This window comes from Rhinopithecus bieti, unplaced genomic scaffold, assembly GCF_001698545.2.
Source record: "Rhinopithecus bieti isolate Rb0 unplaced genomic scaffold, ASM169854v2 scaffold_36553, whole genome shotgun sequence".
Classification (NCBI taxonomy): Eukaryota; Metazoa; Chordata; class Mammalia; order Primates; family Cercopithecidae; genus Rhinopithecus; species Rhinopithecus bieti.
Genome location: NW_016815774.1, coordinates 1,443,545 through 1,462,733, shown reverse-complemented (window position 1 = coordinate 1,462,733; position 19,189 = coordinate 1,443,545). Strand labels below are relative to the sequence as shown.

The window sequence follows — 19,189 nt, the reverse complement described above, 5'->3', positions numbered from 1 at the left end:
AAGTGAAGGAAGCAAGGGAAGCCTGGATGTTGAGAACCCAGAGAGACCCTGGAGCTCTCCATGAGACTGGAAAATGGGAACTTTTTTTTTTTTTTACAATGCCTATTTGATTATCTTTGTAATCAGCAAAAAAAAAAGTTGAAAAGTCAAACTGCCTGAATGCCCGTTAACAGTATAATGGATAAATACATTGTGTATTTCTACAATTGAATACAATGCCGTAATACGCCTTCCCAATGTAACTGTCACACATAAAAGGGCTAAATATTATTAGCAATCATTTGTGTAAGGTTCAAAAAACAGGCAAACGTAATCTGTGGGGTTAGATTTCAGGTTAGTGATTACATTTGGGGAGGGAGATCACAGAAAGGTCCAGGGAGGGAGGCTGGTACTATTCTGATTGCTGACCTAGATGCTAGTCACATGAGTCCATTCAGGTGTTGAAATGCACTGGCCTGGAAATTTATGACACGTGTGTGCATTTTTCTGTGTGTGTGTTCTACTTGCATCAAAAGTTGACTTAAAACCAAAAAGACTAACATGAAGCAATTCCACTGGGCTTCAAGGCCAGTCACTTCTGCAGTCACCTCTAATAGATGTTGGTCCACCCTGTGGCCAGCCAGAAACAGCAACTGTCAAAGTGGTGGTGATCATTCCTGTCCCCTCCTGGTCCCCTGCCCTCCATTCAGATGATCAACCATACCGTAAACACGAAAGGCCATTTCCCCTCGAGAAACCTCTGCCTTCCCCCCGTAGCTCTGCAAGTTGTACCCTGCACTGGGGCGCTCATCCGAGGGGCAGAGACCCAGCCCCATGCAGCAGGCTGCGCAGGGTGCCAGCTGCCCTGGATCCACCCAGAGGGGGGATACCTTTTTGTGATATACCCAAAAATATGCAGTGGATTCAAAACAGCCCTGCTGCGGGTTTTGGGGGCAAATGTTCCTGAGGCCTTGCGATGTCTGGACCAGAAAAAGGATTTTGAGGCTGCCATAATAGTGTTACATTAACAATAGTCATAGTACCTATGGTGGGGAAAGAAGGTTCTAGTGCTCAAAGTACTTGGGTGTACATCATCTGTGACCAGGGCTTTGCCCAAGTTCTGTTAAGAAGGGTAGAGGCATCACTCCTGGCTAGAGTGTCTAAGGTTTCTGGAAGCTAACTCGGGGTGGCCAGGCTCTGGATGTGAGAGGGCCGGTTTGGACAGGGTGGCCATGGTCCTTCTCCCTCACCTCTGTGTGTCATCGGCAGACTGGATGGACATCTGTCATTCATTTGCAAAATGTGTGTGTCTGGGGTTCTGTGCGTCCCGCCCTCATCCTAGGCTGCTGGAAGCCTTCTGTAACCCTGAACACTCTTTAATTCCTACTTCTGAGGTCTGTGAGGAGCCCCTCAAGTGTGGGTGGGGAACTGAGGCCCCCTCTCCAGCCCTCCCTCCCAGCAGGCTCCCTGCTCAAGGTGGCCCCTAAGGCTCTGCATTTAGCTGCCTGTGACATCCAGTTATGGGCCTAGTCTTTTTGTTCTGCAGGACACTTTTTTTTTTTTTTTTTCATTTTCAAATATTCTCTCAGGCTTCCTGTGGAGGTTTTGCTCTTTAAACAGTTCTTTTTGATTTTTTTTTTTCCTTACCAATGACCACATTTCATCATCATTCCTCTTCCTGAAATGAGGTATTTTAGGGGTATATTTGGGGCCCCTCTGCCATCAGAGCATTAAATATTATGATGTGGGCATCAGGAGCCTCAGTGCCCCACCACCAGAGCCCTCCTACTCCAGGGTCTGTCACTTTGGAGAATGGACCCAGTTCCTTTCCTCTCTCTGGATTTGAAAACTCTGTATTTGAGGACACTGCCAGGTGTCTTTAACAAAGAACCGCACCTCGGTGTCTCGTCCAGATGAGAGAGTTGGCAGTCGGAGCCAAAAGGACATTTCATCCCGAGGGTGGGTGGGAGTGGCCACGCTCAGGGAGGACGCATTGAACTGATCACCCAGAAAAGTGGTGTCCCTGGAAGGACAGCCTTCTAAGAAGCTCTGGGGACATTTCAGGGCAATTAGTAAGATGGGATGTCGTGATTAAGGAAGACACAGCTTTACTGCAGCTGTTTGCTTATCTGTGTACAGAACTGTGTTTAACCAACCCCTGGGCGCCTCCTAGTCTCTATCTTGCTGCAGAGTTTCTACTCTGTCGTAGCCACTCACCACTGACCAAGGCCTGAGCTCTTCCACCCGCCTTCATCGAGACTCCGCGCCGACCACTCGGCGCCAGCACCTGTTTTTCTAGTCTGGTGGCACTCGTGGAGAGACTATTACATACTTGGCTTTTCTGCCACACCCCAGGCCTGTCAGTTGTTAGATTAGGCGGATCAATTTTGTTGTCACCTCACTCTTTTTGAATGCCTTTCCATGTCTTCCTTGTCACTGTTTGTTACAGGGTTGGTGGCCATCAGAATCTCATGCAGTTTGACGCTGATTTGTATTTTTTTCCTATTTTGGTTGAAAAACTGCCCTGATTCATGCTTCACTCCCAGCAGCTTGGAGCCATTCGTCCAGCCTTTGCGTTTGGTCTCAGAGCCCCGCTGTGTCTTGCAGCCTGCAATGGAACTGAGGATGTACAGGAGAGTAGGATGAAAACACTGGGGCTGAAGTGCACATCTCCAGGCATGGGGCGGGAGGGATAGAATGGAACTGCAGTGTGGCCTGAAACAGCCTCAGGCCTGTGGAGAGGGCGGCAGCGGAGGCTTGCTAAGTGTGGATTGATTTGGAGCTGGAGATCCTGGAATCCAGGAGCAAGTGAATAAAGGGGCTGAGAAGATAGCGAGGGGGAGGCTGAGAGAAGCAGCCTGAGAAGATGCAGACCTCCATGGCGGTGCAGGCTGGCTCAGGGAGGCTGAGGGGCGGGCATTGGGACTGGGGGGACAGCGGGGAAGGATGCCTGGGAGATGAGTCCACACTTTTGGGCCACATATGAGCAAAGGATCAGCAATCCAGTAGAAATCTGTTTTCTGCAGCCACTGTTTTGTAGCTCTGCAGGCTGCCTGCTCTGAGGGCCTTGTCTCTGACTGTGGCTCCAACTCTTGCCCTCCCCTCCCTACCTGCTGCCTGCCTGCTTGCACCAACCACAGTCCATGTCAGCCCATTCCCAAGCAGGCGGTAAGAGCCTCTTCTCTGGAAACTAAGGTGGACACGCACTGCCTCTCTCCCTCTGCCTGCCCCCAAATCCAGTGACCTGAGCTCCTGCAGCCAGAACCTCTCCCAACCTGCTTCCTTATCCCAGCAGCTCTCAGCTGGTGGGGACTCACAGGCCATTCAGAGGCACACAGAGGACTGTAGAGGCAGAGCCTCACTTCCCACAGGACCGTCCTCTGCCCTGTGCTAGGGATTCCATGGCATTGTTCAAGAGTGTTGCCACATTTTTAATTTTTTTCTTTGGTATCTAGGAATCTGTGACTTCCCACTTTTCCTTCTTGTTCGCTGTCCACTCTTTAAGGCCTGGCTGGAGCCCTTCCCCTTCACGAAGCCCCTTTTGTCCACTCCAGCCTACACAGTCTCCCCAGTCCTCTGACAACACAGAGCACTTTTTTTGCAGCCCATATTCATTTAGCCTTTATTATGCTCTGTTTAGGCGTCACTCTGTTTCACTCTCTAAGAGTTCCCTAGGCATTCTTTTTCTTTCTAGCAAGATAATAAACTTCTTGAGGACAAGGCCTTCTGCCCCTTCTGCCCCTCCTGACCTCGGGGATGAATGAAGGGTTTTGGTAGCAATCAAGGAAGCTGGCCTACATGCTACCTGCCTGCGTATGTAATGGTGGCTGATGGTTCAATATTAATGGATACTGAATAAGCCTGGCACCTGCTGGAGACAGCAATGACATTTGCTCTCACAGCAGATGACAGGGTGATGGCAGGCATCTCTGGGTGGAAGCGATGAGTTCTCCAGGGGTGATGAAGGGGTTAGACCAGGTGCTTAGGGTCCTCAAGGGGCCTCAAGGGAACGTGGAGAAGCCTCAGGCAACCCAGGGTCGGGGGTGAGGGGACCAGGGAGAGAAAGTCTGCTCAGGAAGGGTGTAGGCTCGGACACTGTAGGAGACAGATCCAGGAGGCTTCCTAAGTCAGACCTCTTGTCTAAATTGGATGGGCTGAGAGCTGTGGAGTCACTGCTTTGCATATGAGACCATGGGGACATAGAATCCGTCGTTAACCCTGCCAGCTCAGCTCAGAGGACAGAACTGAGGAGGGAAGTGGTAGGGTATAGGGAGAGAAGGTAGGATGTTCCCTCCAGAGCCTGGAGCTGGGGCCCACAGCCAGGCTCTGGCATGCCTGAAAACAGGGCATATACCAGATGGTTGGTAAAGACACGTGGGATTGAACTGAACAATGAGGGACTAATAGATTATTCTTAAAATTGTCTTATGGTTTAAGGAGGGAGCAGAACAGAGTAGGAAGTAGGGGAGAGGAGCTCAGATGTGATTTTAGCTAGGGCTGGGTTTAAGATCTTGTGCTTCTTCTTTTGTGATACTAGTTTGAGCCAAGGGCAGCAGGGGTGGCTCCTGGTGAGAGGACGTGGGCAGGGGTCTCATCAGAGACAAGCCAGGCAGACACTGTCCGGAGAGACTTCTCAGGAGGCCAGGAGAGCCAGGTGCTTCTCCCTAGGGAGGAGGCCTCTGCTCCACCCCCCATTCCTCCTCCCCTGGGCCTCTCTCCTTTCTCCCTGTGAGATCTTCTGCTCCTCCAGCCACAGGAGGTATAGATCCATTCCCAGAACAAAACTGTCTGGCTGCTCCTGAAACACTTTTTCTCCTATGCACTACTGGCTTATCCTCATGCCTCCAGCTCAGCTTAGACATCCCCTTTGAAAAGGCCTTCTCTGAGTTCCTGTGGCTCCTGGGCCCACGTCCAAGGCTGCCCCGTCACACCGGCCCCGTATTTTCTTCACAGCGCTTATCATTGTCTGAATTGACCTCACCCATCTCTTCTCTTTGTTGGGTATCTCTCTTGCTTCCTTAGAAGGGAAGCTCCATGCAGGCAAGGTTGTGGTCATTCTCGACCATGCTGTCCCCCAGCTTCTAGAACAGGGCCCACATAGACGGTGGCCAGTGAGTATTTGTTGAATGGATGAGTGGGTGGATGACAGCACATGGGAAGGCACCAAGTCTCAAGTGGGGTGGGATTGGGGTGGGGTCCTAGCAAACCTCCTTGTCTCTCATCCCAGGACAGAACGGAGCTGTCCTGTGGGGGAGCTACTTACTGGGGGGAGGGCCTGTTGGACCCTGGTAGAAAATCCATTCTGGGCCTGGGCTGGCCACTGCTTGCCCCCGACAGATGGTATGCTAAGCGATCTGTGAAATGAGATGCAACACCAGTTTCCTTTGAGTCTGAACCCCCAGAGGCAGGGAGAAGAAGGACCAAAAATGTGTAGTCCTGCTCCCCTACCCAGGCACAGGCCTTGCTGCCCTTGAGGGCCAGACAGTGCAGAGGAGGGGGCTCTGAGGGTAGGGGAGGGAGAGGCGTGGTCCCCTGCTTCTGAGGAAATTGAAACTGTTGTCCTGCACAGTGAACCTGTGGGGCGGAATTCCCTGTCCTGGAGAAGACAGTGGCCAGTCTAGCAACAGGCAGCAGGGAGAGAGCAGGGTTTCCAGACAGGACTTCAGTTAGGTGCCCAGGCACAGGCAGGGCTGTCACGCCTGTCTCCCCCTGCCCCCGAGTGTTTTGGGGGTTTTGGATGGAGGCTCACCCTGACCACTTTCCAGCTTTAGCACAAAGAGTCCTAGCCCCATTTCCTTTCCTAGCTAACTGCACCATCACTGCCACATCAGAGCCCCCAACACAATAAGGAGTTAAAGGAAGAGAGGCCACCTTGAGATCCCCCTCTACCCGCCAACCCACAGGGTTCCCCCAACTCAGAGTTCAGGAAATACTGGTAAATGGAGGCAGGAGTGGAGCAGGGATCCTAGGGGAAGATCTTGAGAACTTCACCATGGAATTAGCTGATGACACCAGTGTCTTTCTTCTAAGGGGTGCCTACCCTTTCTCTATACTTGCTAGGGAGCTTGTATCTTTTTAAGAGAGAACATTTCTGGGCTTGGGAACGAGGAACCCCAAGCTGACACTGGTCTGAGTGGGAAAATTTGGGGCTGAAGTCCTTCCCATGAAAATGTGTCTGCTGGGCAATGCTGAGCAAAATTCCACAAAGGAGAGAAAGGGTGGAGGAGGGCAGATTGCCCTTCACCCACCTCTGCGTCTTCTTTGCCTGCCCAGCCTTAGCTGGGCCCCACACCACTAATGGAAGTTCCATCCTCATCCAATAGCATCTCCAAAGAACATCAAAGTCTGAGCCTCAGGGAACCTCTGGGACTAGATCCAGGAAATGGAGAATGAGCCGTGACTTTGGATGCTTCACCCTTACCCATCAGGCTTGGAATTGGTGAGCATCTCCCACATTACCATCTCCAATGGAACGAGGTGCCCATTGGGCATTTCCTCTGCATGGACCAGCCATCCTCCAAATATGCCCCCTATGTCATCCCAGCTCCCCATCCCAGTCACTCCTCACTCCTTGTCCCCTGTCCGCCTGAGTGACAGGACTCTTGGCAGTTCGGTCCTGTCCCCCTTTCTGATCTTGGGTCCATTCCCCATGATCCCTTTCTTGCTTGTGCTTTGGGATCTCGGGCCAGCTGAAGTAGGAGGCAGGACTCAACTTCAGGCCAGATTGAAGACTGGATGACACAGAAGAGGCACCGAAAGCACCTCTCTCTCCATAAGACATGCCCACCAGTGCCATGACAGTTTACTATTGCCATGGCAATGCCCAAAAGTTCTCACCCCTTTTCTAGACATTTCTGCATAATCAACCCCTCAATTGGCATGTGATCAAAAGTGGGTGTCAGAATGACTGTGGAACTGTCCCTGAGCTGCTACTCTTGACATGCTGCCTACAGGGTAGCCCTGCTCTGCAGGGACAGTCACGGAGCTGAAAAACTGCTGCCTAATGAAGCTGTTTTCTTCTACCACTGGCTCACCCTCGAATTCTTACCTGGGAGAACTCAAGAACCTTCCTGGGCTAAGTCCCAATTTTGGGGCTCGCCTGCCCTTGCATCACAGCTTCCTCTTCTGTTCACAGCTGCAACCGCCTACTCAACCTTCTGAGGTTCCTCTCCCTGCCCCTCCACAGTGGCTGCTGATGGGAGCTCTGGCTCCCTGCTTTTTCACTATCTCCCAGTCAAGTGCAGAGTCCCTGTGCAATTTAAATGCTTCTCAGCTAAGAACAGAGAAGGGGATAGCATAAGGATATTCAAAAGATTTAAGAAATCTCAAAAGTGATCACAAACCATTTGTCTCTGACCAACCAGAAACATTGGTGGGTGGGAAGGGCTTTTCCTCTAGCTGAATTATTCATGGGTCTTCAGGCTCTGTCTTCACTTTGGATTTTCTGGAGTCTTCTGAAGGTTACCTGAAATCTTGTTGTTCCTGAATATTGCATGTGGAGTCACAAGCTGCAGGAAGTCAGTGGGGCTGGACGGGGTCCAAAATCAGAGTAGTCAAGCAGCATAGGTGGGCCTCATGGAAAGTGAGGTCAGCAGTCCCCATTGGAAGCTGGGGCGGAGAGCTGGGGATGGGTGGAGGCAGTGACAGGGTCCGTGTATTGGTCATTCCGACTCCCCAGCAGCCTCAGGACTCGACTCCCATAGGTCAGAGAAGAGCTAGTGGAGGGCCTTAAGCAAACCTCAGTGGGTGATGCAGGAGAGAGTTTTCTGAGCCAGAATGCCCACAAAAAAAGGCCTTCAAAGGAGGCCCCTGCTTGGGACAATCCTGCCTCCTTATGGTCCGGTTCATAGGTTCCCCTGGGTGGGGTAATGGAATCCAAGCTAGGGTGTCTGACTTCAAAAGTTTTCAGAAATGCCATTTTTGTAAGGATCAGGAATTGGGTTTTCTGAGATGCAAAACATCCTTGTTAAGGGGTTAAAGCATCCTGAAGCTGTTCAGGTTTCTGGGGATACGTAGGCTTAGGAAGTTAGAGCAGGTGAAGTTGAGGGGGCAGGAACTAAGAATTAGCTCAAAATAGTCACCAATGCAGAAACCCAGGCAGTTGGGACCCTGACAGTGAGGAAGGCAGAGGAGTAACGGGGCACTTGGGCACCCTATTAGCAGAATAGGGTAATGGAGAGGGCAAGAATTGCTTCCCAGGAGACTGGGCTGGGAACAGGAAGGGGACTAAAATGCTGTCCCTGGCTGAAGAGTGTGGCAGTATAGAGGAAGTGGTGGCAGGGCTCTGAATCCATACACAAGAGCAGGGACCAGTGGTTTCAGGGTGGGATAGGGCTTTGATGTCTCCATGGACTTACAGTAACTTTCACCACCATGGTGAATTCCACAAAGGAGAATTCACACAAAGGTCTTGGACCAGCCAGTTACCATGTGAAAAAGCCATCTGGGAGCAAGGGAACAAACCCAGGAATACAGCTGGAGAGAGAGGTGGCCTGACATTATGGCTAAGTTGATATGGAAGCATTCTGGTTTGTTCTAAAAAGAATGAAAGAGGCAGTGCAGGTAATCATCAGCTCCTGGTTCTGTAGCAAGGTGTTTGCTGCAATCCCAGGAGGTAGCAACCTAGGCTGTGGTTCTGAAAGAAGAGGGTCTACCTTCCTGAATCATCTTTAGGAGTCTGCTGAGGGCCAGGCTTGATGAGCTGGACTCTGTATGGAATTTTACTTAAGTGAGGTCTGGGTAGGAAAAGAGAAGGGAAAAGCTGGCCCTGCCTGCACCAAAGGATTCTGGGAAGGAGAATAAAGAGAAAAACCCTTCTTCAGGTTTCTGCTTCAGAGCGGGAGAACCCTCACAAGCTAAGTAAAGTCAATGAAGGGCGAGTGGCCCTATGGCCACCTGGGCATGCACCTGCTCCTTGGCCACCTTGCATGGGCAGGCTGAGATCACTAAGGCTTGGTTTTCCTGACCTGCCCTGATTCCATGTGCTGTAAGCAGGACCCAGAAGGCTGTGTGGCTACAGAGGTGCCCAGCATGGTGGGGGTCAGTTTAGTGCAGACACTAGACTGGACCGCGTGAAACTACAACCAGCTCAGGGCGCCAGCCAGAGTGCTCTTCCAGCCAGAAGGAGGAGCCACGACCCGCCCCCAGGAGGACAGTGAACCCCTCTCTGCAGACAGGAGCCAGCCACACTTGGGGTCTGGGGAGACTCTTCCTGATTCCAAATGGGACTGAACTTTAAACCAGACTGGACATTTGAGCAATTTTTTAAAAGCTGCCAACTAAATAAAGAAATGGCATTTTCTTTACCCAGTCTTTGTGTTGCTTAAAGGTTGCAGACCTGGCTGCCCAGTGCCCACCATCATTATCAGAGGATGTAGCTCTTCAAGCTCCAACAGGCTTCCTTGGCTGCCAGCATTCCCTGGTCTTTTCCAAGGTGTTGACAGGGTGTTTGGTGTTGAGAAACAGGGAACAAAGTGCTGACATTGAAAAACGGGGCCCAGCCCCAGCCAGGCCTAGGGCTGTAAGTCCCGTGTCCTGCCAGATGGGCTAGGACCCGACAATCTGGTGAATCAGCCAAATATTCACCTCTGGGCTTGGACTTCAGAGGCTGAGCCTGGCTCATGACCACCAGCTCACACCCCTCAGCTCACACCCCCCAGCTCAGGGTCCAGATGATCCCAGGAGGCTGAGTCGGGGACTGCCTCCTCAGGGCCCAAGCTTTGTGGTCAGTGGGTTTCCATGGCAGCCCACAATCAAGGGGAGTAGGGCCAGATAGACAAGAGTCAGACATCACACACTAACCCCCTCCTCCAGGACTGGGGAGAACTAAGGGAGCCTCAACACAGACTGAGGGTTACAACACAAAATAACAGAAACTCATAGAGCCTGGGGACCTCCTGACTGTGCTCCCGGCCTAGGACTGTGCCTGGCGTGGGGTCTCCAGAGCAGGGATGATGGCACAGGTCAGGGGGTGGTGGGGAGGAGATGCCTCAGGTCCGCAGTGGGGAGCCAGGACATCCTAGGAGGGTGGAAAATCTCCCCCAGGACTTGCTCCATAGGCCAGTCACAGCAGCCATGCCCACTGCTACATGGAGGTAGGCAGTCCAGGGCTGGGCCCAGGCCATCAGGACCCCATCCATCTTTCTGCTATCCTTAGCGTGTCACCTCCATCTTTGTGGTCACAAGTGCTGATGTTCCTCAAGGCCCCATGTCCAGAGGAAAGAGAAAGAGGCCAATAGGCAGACTGGGCCCGTTAGGCCTCTCACTTTCTGCTCACATCTCCTCCAGCAGCGCCACCTTGGACATTCCCTGAGCGCGGTCACCACTGATGGCCGGGGAGGAGGGGTCTTGGGTACAGCATCCTGACCATGTCTTGACATAGCTGCCCCCACCATCAGCTTTTCACCAGGCCTCCTTGTCCCCTCCTCCTCGCTGAAAAGGCCCCTCATGTTGAGAGCAGAGTCCTGGCTTCACCAGCCTTCCTGCCGATTGGGCTGTTACTATGGATTTGGTGGAGGGTAAGAAGGATGGTTCCTGCCATTATGAGCGGGCCCTGCGGTGCAGTGTTTCAGGATGGGACCACACAGCGCACTGGAAAGCACAAAGGAGAGGAGCAAATCCTAGCCTAGAGGGGGCAACAGGCAGAGGGAGCTTCTGCAAGGTAGAGATGTCTAAACTAAGACCTCAAGGGTGGACAGGAGCTAGCCAAGTGAAAGGATCTGGCGGGGCAGTGGACAACATTAGGAGCTGGGAGGAACTAGCTGGGGTGTTGCCTGAAGAAGTGGGGCGCAGGCAGGCCAGTGCACACAGGGCTCTGTGGGCCCAGCAAAGAGGAATGACCAGAGGCAGGATCTGGTGTGGGCTGGAGAAAGGCCTTAGCATGCAGGTGGCACAGACCAGGGTGGAGGCAGAGGGCCGATTAGGAGACCATTTCAGTTATAAAGCAGGGATAACAGAAGCTGAGCTTGGGAAACTGTGATGGAGACAGAGACTTGGAAAACACAAGGCTTAAAGACTGATGAAGGGGTAGAGGTGGCTAGTGAGAGAGAGACAGACAGACAGACAGACAGACATAGGGAGAGAGATGGACAGAGACAGAGAAAACGCGAGCCCGGGGAAACCAGGTGCACAGTGGTAGCTTGTGCGGAGGGAGAGGATGGAGGAAGGGGACAAATTATAGGCAGAAGAGGCCGTGTCCATTTGCAAAGTTTGCATGCAAGACCCTGGAGGCCCCTGAGGAAGAGAGATAGAAGATGTGGGTATCTGGCCCAAAAGCATGGAAGGGTCCCTGAAGATCCAGCCACTGCCTAGTTATGCTGTTTGTACAGGGGCCAGTGCCAGGGAGGAAACCATCCTGCCACTAGGAACCAGGAAGATGGGTGAAAGGCAAGGAATATGCAAAATGAGTCTCAGCTCTCCTTTGAGCCACCTTCTGGCCCTGGCAGAGTCCAGTGGCAGGTGGGTGTCTGGAACCCCTCCCTAGGAACCTCCTCCTTGGCCCTATCCCATCTCTTTGACCCTCTGCACCTTCCTGACTCCTAGCCCATCCTGGCTTCATTGTGAGCACTCTGGTCGGGAGGTTTTGAGGCTAGCAGGGAAGGAGGTGATGGAATCTTGGAGCCTTTCAGACTCTCCTGGATAATGAGCTTGGGGCAGTTCACACAAACCAGTGCTCTGACCCATCACAGACACGTCCCCCTCTAGGGATCATTTCCCACACGAGTTCAGCCACCCCCAGTGCTACCAGAAAACTCTCTCACTGGGCCCATGCAGAACCAGGTGGAGGCATCAGCTGTGCTCCTGTGAGTCTGCCCAGGGAGTTCTGTTTTCCAGAAAATGCAGGACCTTTGAATCATTGGGAGGGGGCAATTAGAGTTTTAGGAGTTCAACCTGGGGTGTCCCAGGTACCAAGAGAGGAGAGGGGTGCGGTTAAGCCCTGCTTCTGGGTATCTGTAGCACATGGCTTGTCCTGAGACGCCTCACAAGCCCATCTGAGATACCCCTGGCCTGTTCTGAAGGCAGGTGAGCTACTGGGGTTTGTTTTAATAAATCCCCTTTTCTCTTTCATCAACTCAAGGAGCTTTGGTATGAACCATGCCTGGTAACAGGGACTGTGCAGAGGAAGAACCCTAGCTGGCCTGTGGATGAAAAGCTCAATGAAAGGAGATAAGCCCAGTGCCCAGTGTGGGCAGGGCCTCCCAGGGCTGGAGTGCAGACAGAGGCAGGAGAGCAGCCCAGGATGGAAGAAGGGTGTGCCAGGTGGAAGCAGGAAGGCTTGAGTGGCCAGGGAGGGGCTGTTTTTAGTTCCTTACCTGTAGAATCAGAAAAATGATCGTTCACTTATTCATGCATTCATTCATGGAATAAGTCTTTTGTGATGCTCAATCATGCACCCAAGGCCCTGGGAATACACCTGTGTACAAGACAGACAAGCGCTCGCCCTCCTGGACCTGATGTTCTGCTGAGAGGGTGGGACACAAAACAAACGCACGACAAATTAATATTACACCCAAGAGCTGCAGGTGCAGGAAATTAAACCAGAGGAAGATTGGACAGAGCTGCAGAAGGAAGCAGGAGGAGGCAGAGCTGAGCTGGACCATGAGGAAGAGGGAGCCGTGTGGGTAGGAAGGGCAGAAATCCCAGCAGAGCAGAGGCACAGCCAGCCGAGTCCTCGCTGCCTCGGTCGCGTGGGCTCTGAGAAGGTGGAGGAGATAGCAGAATTAGACTTCAGTACAGCCCTGACGTCTAGGCCCTGTGAGGGCTGGGAGAGGTGCTCCCATTCAGAAGGGAGGCCTCAGGTGTTTAAATGCCAGTGGGAATGGCAGGTGGGGGAGAGGAAGAGGGCAATAATGGGAGGGAGGTCAGGGTTCCTCTCTGACAGCTTATCTTTCTCTGTGAAATAGGAGGGGTGGTTTCTACCAAGAGAGGGCTCTGAGGATGAGAAGGGGCTAACTAGAGGCCAGTTAGGTGCCCACAGGCCTGCTCTAGGTAGGATATGTTACGTGCCCAGCAGCTCTGGGAATGGGCCATGGAAGCAGCTCAATGGGTAGCCGGACTACGGATGTGATGGGTGTGGAGCTATGGGCCGAGCAGGGTGGAGGTGAGGCAGGCCCAGCAGCCCGAGGCACAGAGGACCAGAGCGAGGTCAGGAGCCCCAGTCAAGAGAAAGAGGAAGGACCCAGGAGGACGGGTGGATGTGGGTGGCTTCCTGGACAGAATCAGGGAGTGGAGGAGCCCCAGGGAGTGGCCTTAGCAGTGGGGGTCGACATAGAGTCTAGCCCAAGAAGAGATGAAGCACACCACTGCACCAGCTACCCTTACTGCTATAGTGGAATGTTTATCACGGCCAAAACTCGTGTTGAAACTTAATCCCCAGTGCCACAGTATTGGGAGGCAGGCCTTTAAGAGGTGATTGGGAAAGGAGGTCTCTGCCCTTATGAAAGGATTGATCCACTCATGGATTAACAGATTAATGGGTTAGTAGATGAATGGGTTTTCACTGGAGTGGGATTGGTGGCTTTACAATAAAAGGGAGAGAGACCTGAACTGGCCTGCCTGGGAACTCTGCAGAGGCCCTGCCCTTGGAAGACCCTCAGCAGATGTGGCCCCTGGACTTGGGGCTTCTCAGCTGCCATAACTGTAAGAAATATATTCTTTCTCTTTATAAATTACCCAGTTTCACGTATTGTATTATAAGCAACACAAAACACACTAAGACAATTACCAAAACCCCAGACATCCAGCTTTGTAGCATCGTGGCCACCGAGACCCTTTCTTTCAACGGCATAACTGTGTATATAAACACAGCCCCACTAGCACATGAAAAGGAAACTGGGTGGTGGGGAGTTACATTTTAAGTTGTTTAAACACTTGTAAAGTGAGAGCTATTTAAGATTTTTATGAGTACCCAGAAATTTTCACGAAGCACTTCGTGTTATGCGGGGGAAGAGAAAGCTGGGAAGAATAGCATTTATTTAGTGCCTACTATGTGCCTTCTCCAACCGGTGGGAAGTGACAGCCTGTCTCCTCCTTGCCACTTCTCAGCCTCTCTGAATGAGACAGCTCGGTGGGCCCATGGGGACAGCCACTGGGGAAGCTCTCTGCCCAGAGACACAACCCCCGCTGGGCCCAGGGTGGAGGTGCAGTCTTGGTGGCATCCCTCATTGAACTGCCTACTGAGCCCCAGGAGAACCGAGCCTGGGGAGCGGAGGTGGAGGAAGCAAAAAAGCAGCAGGAGGCCGGGGAGCCTATGTGAGCCCACCTGGGGGACCCAGAGTCATGCTGCTGCTGCTGCCCTCCTTCCTAATCCACGGAGGCCCCTGACATCAGCCCTGATGGCTGGCAAGGGCTACTTGGGAGGGAAGAGAAAGGGTAGCTGGGGGAGGTAGAAATGGGGCCTGAAGAAGAGTCACGGCCGGGCGCAGTGGCTTATGCCTGTAATCCCAGTACTTTGGGAGGCCCAGGCAGGCGGATCATTTGAGGTCAGGAGTTTGAGACCAGCTTGACCTACATAGTGAAACCCCATCTCTACCAAAATACAAAAATTAGCTGGGCGTGGTGGTGGGCGCCTGTAATCCCAGCTACTTGTGAGGCTGAGGCAAGAGAATTGCTTAAACTCAGGAGGCAGAGGTTGCAGTGAGCCGAGATCACTCCACTTTACTCCAGCCTGGGTGACAGAGCAAGACTCCCTCTCTCAAAAAAAAAAAAAAAAAAAAAAGAGTCACACCAGGAGAGGAGAGGCCGAGCCACTGGGAGGGCTAACCCTGGTCGGGCCGGCTCCTGAGTGGATGGTCCCTGGCTCTGCAGAGTTGGGGAGAACCATGCTGAGTCCCAGCCCTGGAAGGTGGGGAGAGTCTCGGTGGCCTTGTAAGGAGGTCACTATCTGCCTGCCTCCCTGGGTTCCTGACTCCTGAAACTCTTCTAATCACCTCCTCAGTTTCTCAGGTTTTAGCCCAGCAAACATTCAGAGAGTTTCCTGGAGGAAATTAGAAAGAAGAAAGCAAAGAAGTAGAGATGGTTTACCAGGCACAATCTGGCTGACAGCTAAGGGCACAAGCCCCAGCCCGTGGGATGGTGGACACTGTGTCCTGCTCCCTCCACATCCCCAACCCTGACCAGGCTGCATATGTGAAAGTCACCCCATGGAGAGGTGGGTTCCATGGCAATCCCAGCATCTGGTGTGCTCCTCGGGGCCTGGCATCCTGCCACAGAGGCTGTGGTCACACGGGAGTGCTTCCTTGGCCACAGGCAGGAAGGCGAGCCCACAACCGTGTACCCCTGGCACCTGGACAAGGTCTGCTGGGGTCCCCTGCCAGTGGAGTGCTGCCTTCTTGGGACAACGGCTGGACCTGGAGGCAAAGGAAGTTCCTCTCTGAGCACAGGGGGGCCACAACTCACGTACAAGAACGTGATAGCCAGAATAGTTGCCACCTGTGGATTTCAGGAAGTGCCTCAAAGGGACCAGCATGCTCCTCTTCCTGCCCTTTCCTCCTTTGCTGGCCCGGGGCAGACAGGTGTGATGGCTGCCACCCTGGACCATGAGGTGGGAGCCACGTTATGAGAATGGCAGAGCAACCAGATAGGCATGGCACCACCAATCCCAGCCCTGGACTTCCCATGGTAAGGGAGAGAGAAACGTCTTACGGGAGCCACTGTCATTCTCGTGCAGCAAACCTGATCCTAACACGCAGCACCACGACCCCGCCTCCTCCTCTCCCTTCCCTCCCAGTGCTGACGAAGACCTACCATGCAGAGAGGATAGAGGAGGGACACAGAGGCCGCTGGAGGTGATTTGAAGAGGATGAGGACACCCGGGAACAAGGCAATGAAGGTGACTAGGACAGAGGAGTGAGGACAGAGCCTGGAGAGGACTCATTAGTGCAGGGCTGACAGGCAGAGCCTTCCCAGGAGCGTGGCCAGAAGAACCTGACAGCCATGATTTGGACCTGCCCACTACCCCAGGGGACCCCCAACCCATTCCTCCCCAGAGGGCTGAGGGCCCTCCCTCCCCATACTCAGCAATACTCCAGAGCCTATTCCCCATGGAGGCCCAATCCCCTTCCCGGGCAAGGCAGCTGGTGGTGTGTGGGTGCTGGTCTCATGAGAGAGGGACTCCTTGGAGACTGAGGCCGTGGGGGAGGGAGTGTCTGTCCAGACTTGTAGGTTTGTCCCAAATGTAGACCCCAGGTCTGGAGGTGAACACAGCCCCGCCCGATTCCTGAGAAGCCACACTATCTATGCAGCTCACTTCTTAGAATTGGGCTTCCTCTCCACCCCTCAAACTCAGTGCAGTCAACGCCTACTGAGCTCCTACCGAGTACACTACATGGACGTGGGTTCGGGAGCTAAGGAAATAAACAAGGCTCCACACTGCAGCCCCCAGGGCGCAGTGCCCTGACAGGCTGCCCCAAGGCTGTGGTGTGCTGGGAAATGGTTCACACCCAGCTCTCTGAAGGAGAACACCTGGTTTGTGGCATTTGCAGGTTTGTAGTGTTTCATGATCTAAATCATCCACCCTGGCCCATTGCAAGTTTGTAAACACAGAGTTCTTGAAGTCAGGAAGGCCCTGGCTTGGCTCCCAGGCCCAGCTCCAGCACCCCACTGCCAGGGGCTGCTCACCTCCTGTTCCAGGTCCTCACTCACCACCAGCAGGTCTCGGCCCTGGGCCTCATAGGTTCCCTGCCTTCCCCTGCTTGGGCCCTGGGTTTGGCTCTGGAGCCGCCAGCCCGTGCCTTGACTGTGGCAGGTGGGCTGTGGCTGCCAGGTCAGGAAGAATCAGTGGACAGTTGGTCACAAGCACCCTGGCCCCGAATCTTGAAATGCTCACATTCTCCAACTTCTCCAACTGCTACCCCACCCCTCCAGGCCTTTTCCTACTCTCTGATGGCTTCGCTTCACCCCAAGGTCTCCTCCTCCTCCTCAGAAGTGGCCATTCCCCAGCATTTGGAGCCCAGGATCCCTCCCAACCCTGAAGCATTTGCCTCCCAGGCTCCCCCGAACCTTGCTCCCCTACTGCCACCCCCTGCCTGTCCCAGAGGAGGCCTCATAGACACTTGCTGAGTGCCGCTCCAGGGAGGCTGCGGTGCTCCTGCCAGCTCTCTGGTGGCTGGCACAACTGCTGTCTTCAGGAGGAGGAATGGCCCCCTCAGCTGCCCTGCCTCTGCTGTCTCAGCCCCAGCGTCCTGGCATCATCTGCTCCACCTCCAGGCAAGTCAGAGCCAGGCTTGCCATCTGCCTGGCAGCCTGGGGCACTGTGCCTTTATGGCCCCTGGGTAGGATGTGGATCTGGGCCCCAGCCCCTGGGCGCCAAGGTGCAACCCTGCAGGGGAGTTGCTTAATGACCTTCGTGAGCAGTAATTACACCCCAGGGCCCTCTCTTAATAACCACGTATTCTCCCTGTCAATGTGCCTTAATTGAAAATGAGTAGGCGATACAAGTTGCTGTGAAGTTGGCTGGCAAGCCCTTAACGTGATATTAATTGTAGTAATTAGTAGTCACTTTGTGTTGGAGTCATCTATAAATAGGGGGTCCATTAGTTTAGCAAAAGAGCATGATTTAAAATGCAAATAAAAGCCCAATTAGACAGATAAATCGCTTGTCTTTTCCAGCAAATTATCATCTTCCAGAAGGACAGCAGCCTCTTTGGGGCTGCATTGCTCAGTTCAGACACTCTGAATGCTTTATACCACCTGAGTGGCCCATCTGATACACTGTCCCTTTAAACAGGTTTGCTCCAAGCTTCCTCAGGTGGCTGTCACTCCTGAGCAGTTCCTATAGACTCTTATTTTATTGGCACAACTGGTGGTCAGGGCCCCAAGTAGCTCCTCCCCCTGTATGCTGATTGATCCCCTTTGGTGACACAGAAGCACATTTTAAAGGAATAGTAGCACAGTGCATAGGGCACTGAGAGAATGCGTCGGGGGTAGGAGGGGTCTACTCTTTGAATTTGGCTCTGCACGGTCCAGACAGAGTGAACAACTAATCCTATGTGTTGTCCTGTGGCCCAAAAAAGTTAAAAATAGACTCACACCATTGTTGTGGGGCTGGACAACTTACTTTCCACTTCTTTCTCTCTTCTACAAAAACTACTTATGGTGGTTGCAGAGATTTCTCTCTCTCTGTTGCACACACACACACACACACAGTATTTCTCATAGGCTTTGGGCAAACATTTCACAGCTAATGTGGCAGCTAGGGAGGTGTTAAGAGGGCACAGCTTCAAGGCCAGAGGGGAGATTTCTAGTTCAGCCTTCCTTTGACTAGAGCTTCACCAGTTACCCAACACTTTCTCCCAGGCCTGAGAAGTTTCAAACGTCTCAATTAAAAAGGCTGTTGAGATGTGCCTGGGGACATGGGTGAGAGTTCTTTCCTCTCTGGCTTGTTGAGCTTCTGGAGACCTGAAGTTCAGGGCTCAGCTCAAAGCCCTTCCTGTCCCCTCCTTCAGCCTGCCACACACCCTCCCCACAAGCGCTTCACTCCTTTGTGGCCAACTGAGGCTGGCCCTCAGACAGCATTTGCATTTTAATAAGAGCAAAAGTCAAAAGATAAAACAGCTATTCCTAAACACAGGGAACACTAACAATTGTCTATTCCAGCAGGAATTTCACCCTTGTCCAAAAAATGAGAACACAGGAAACTTGAAAGTATTACCCTTGATTATATTATCCTTTTATGATTCAATGTTTGCAGCAGGTGGTAGTACTTGCTATTTTTAATGTCCTATTTGACAAAATAAAATATTGGCAATCCTGTGTTGGTCCCAAAAATATTTTTTGGAAATTTTGCCAGGGTATGAAATTCAAATGTCTGGAGCTGCTGAGCTAGAAGACTGAATCAGGGACTTGAGGCGGGTGAGTCACAGCTGCCTGTGTGTGCAGGAGTGTGTGTGAGTGCACACACGTGGTATTGGCTGGTGAAATAGGGACACTCATCGTGGGAGATTTCCCTGTCTTTGAAATAGCACAGGAAGACAGGTAGATCACGGAGGAAGAACTGGAAGGAGGTTGGGGTGCTGTCCTCTCCAATCTTCCCATATTCCAGATGAGGAAACAGGCCCAGGCCACATGGTGAGTTAGTGGTCTAGGCACAAGCCATCACACACTGAGGGCACCTCCTGCTGTCCCCAGCTGACCCTGGCCAATGTGTTGGTCCCTAAAGCAAGTATTGGATTAGATGTCATAGGATCTATGGAGGCTACCTTGACCTGCTGAA

General features: G+C 52.7%; 1 long non-coding RNA gene across 1 annotated transcript; it reads left to right on the top strand.

The window, feature by feature from the left end:
* Positions 1-14,692: 14,692 nt before the first annotated feature.
* Positions 14,693-18,729, top strand: LOC108516225 (uncharacterized). The gene is made up of 2 exons (XR_001881743.1): positions 14,693-15,597; positions 15,707-18,729. It is a non-coding gene; the product is annotated as an uncharacterized LOC108516225 (long non-coding RNA).
* Positions 18,730-19,189: the final 460 nt, after the last annotated feature.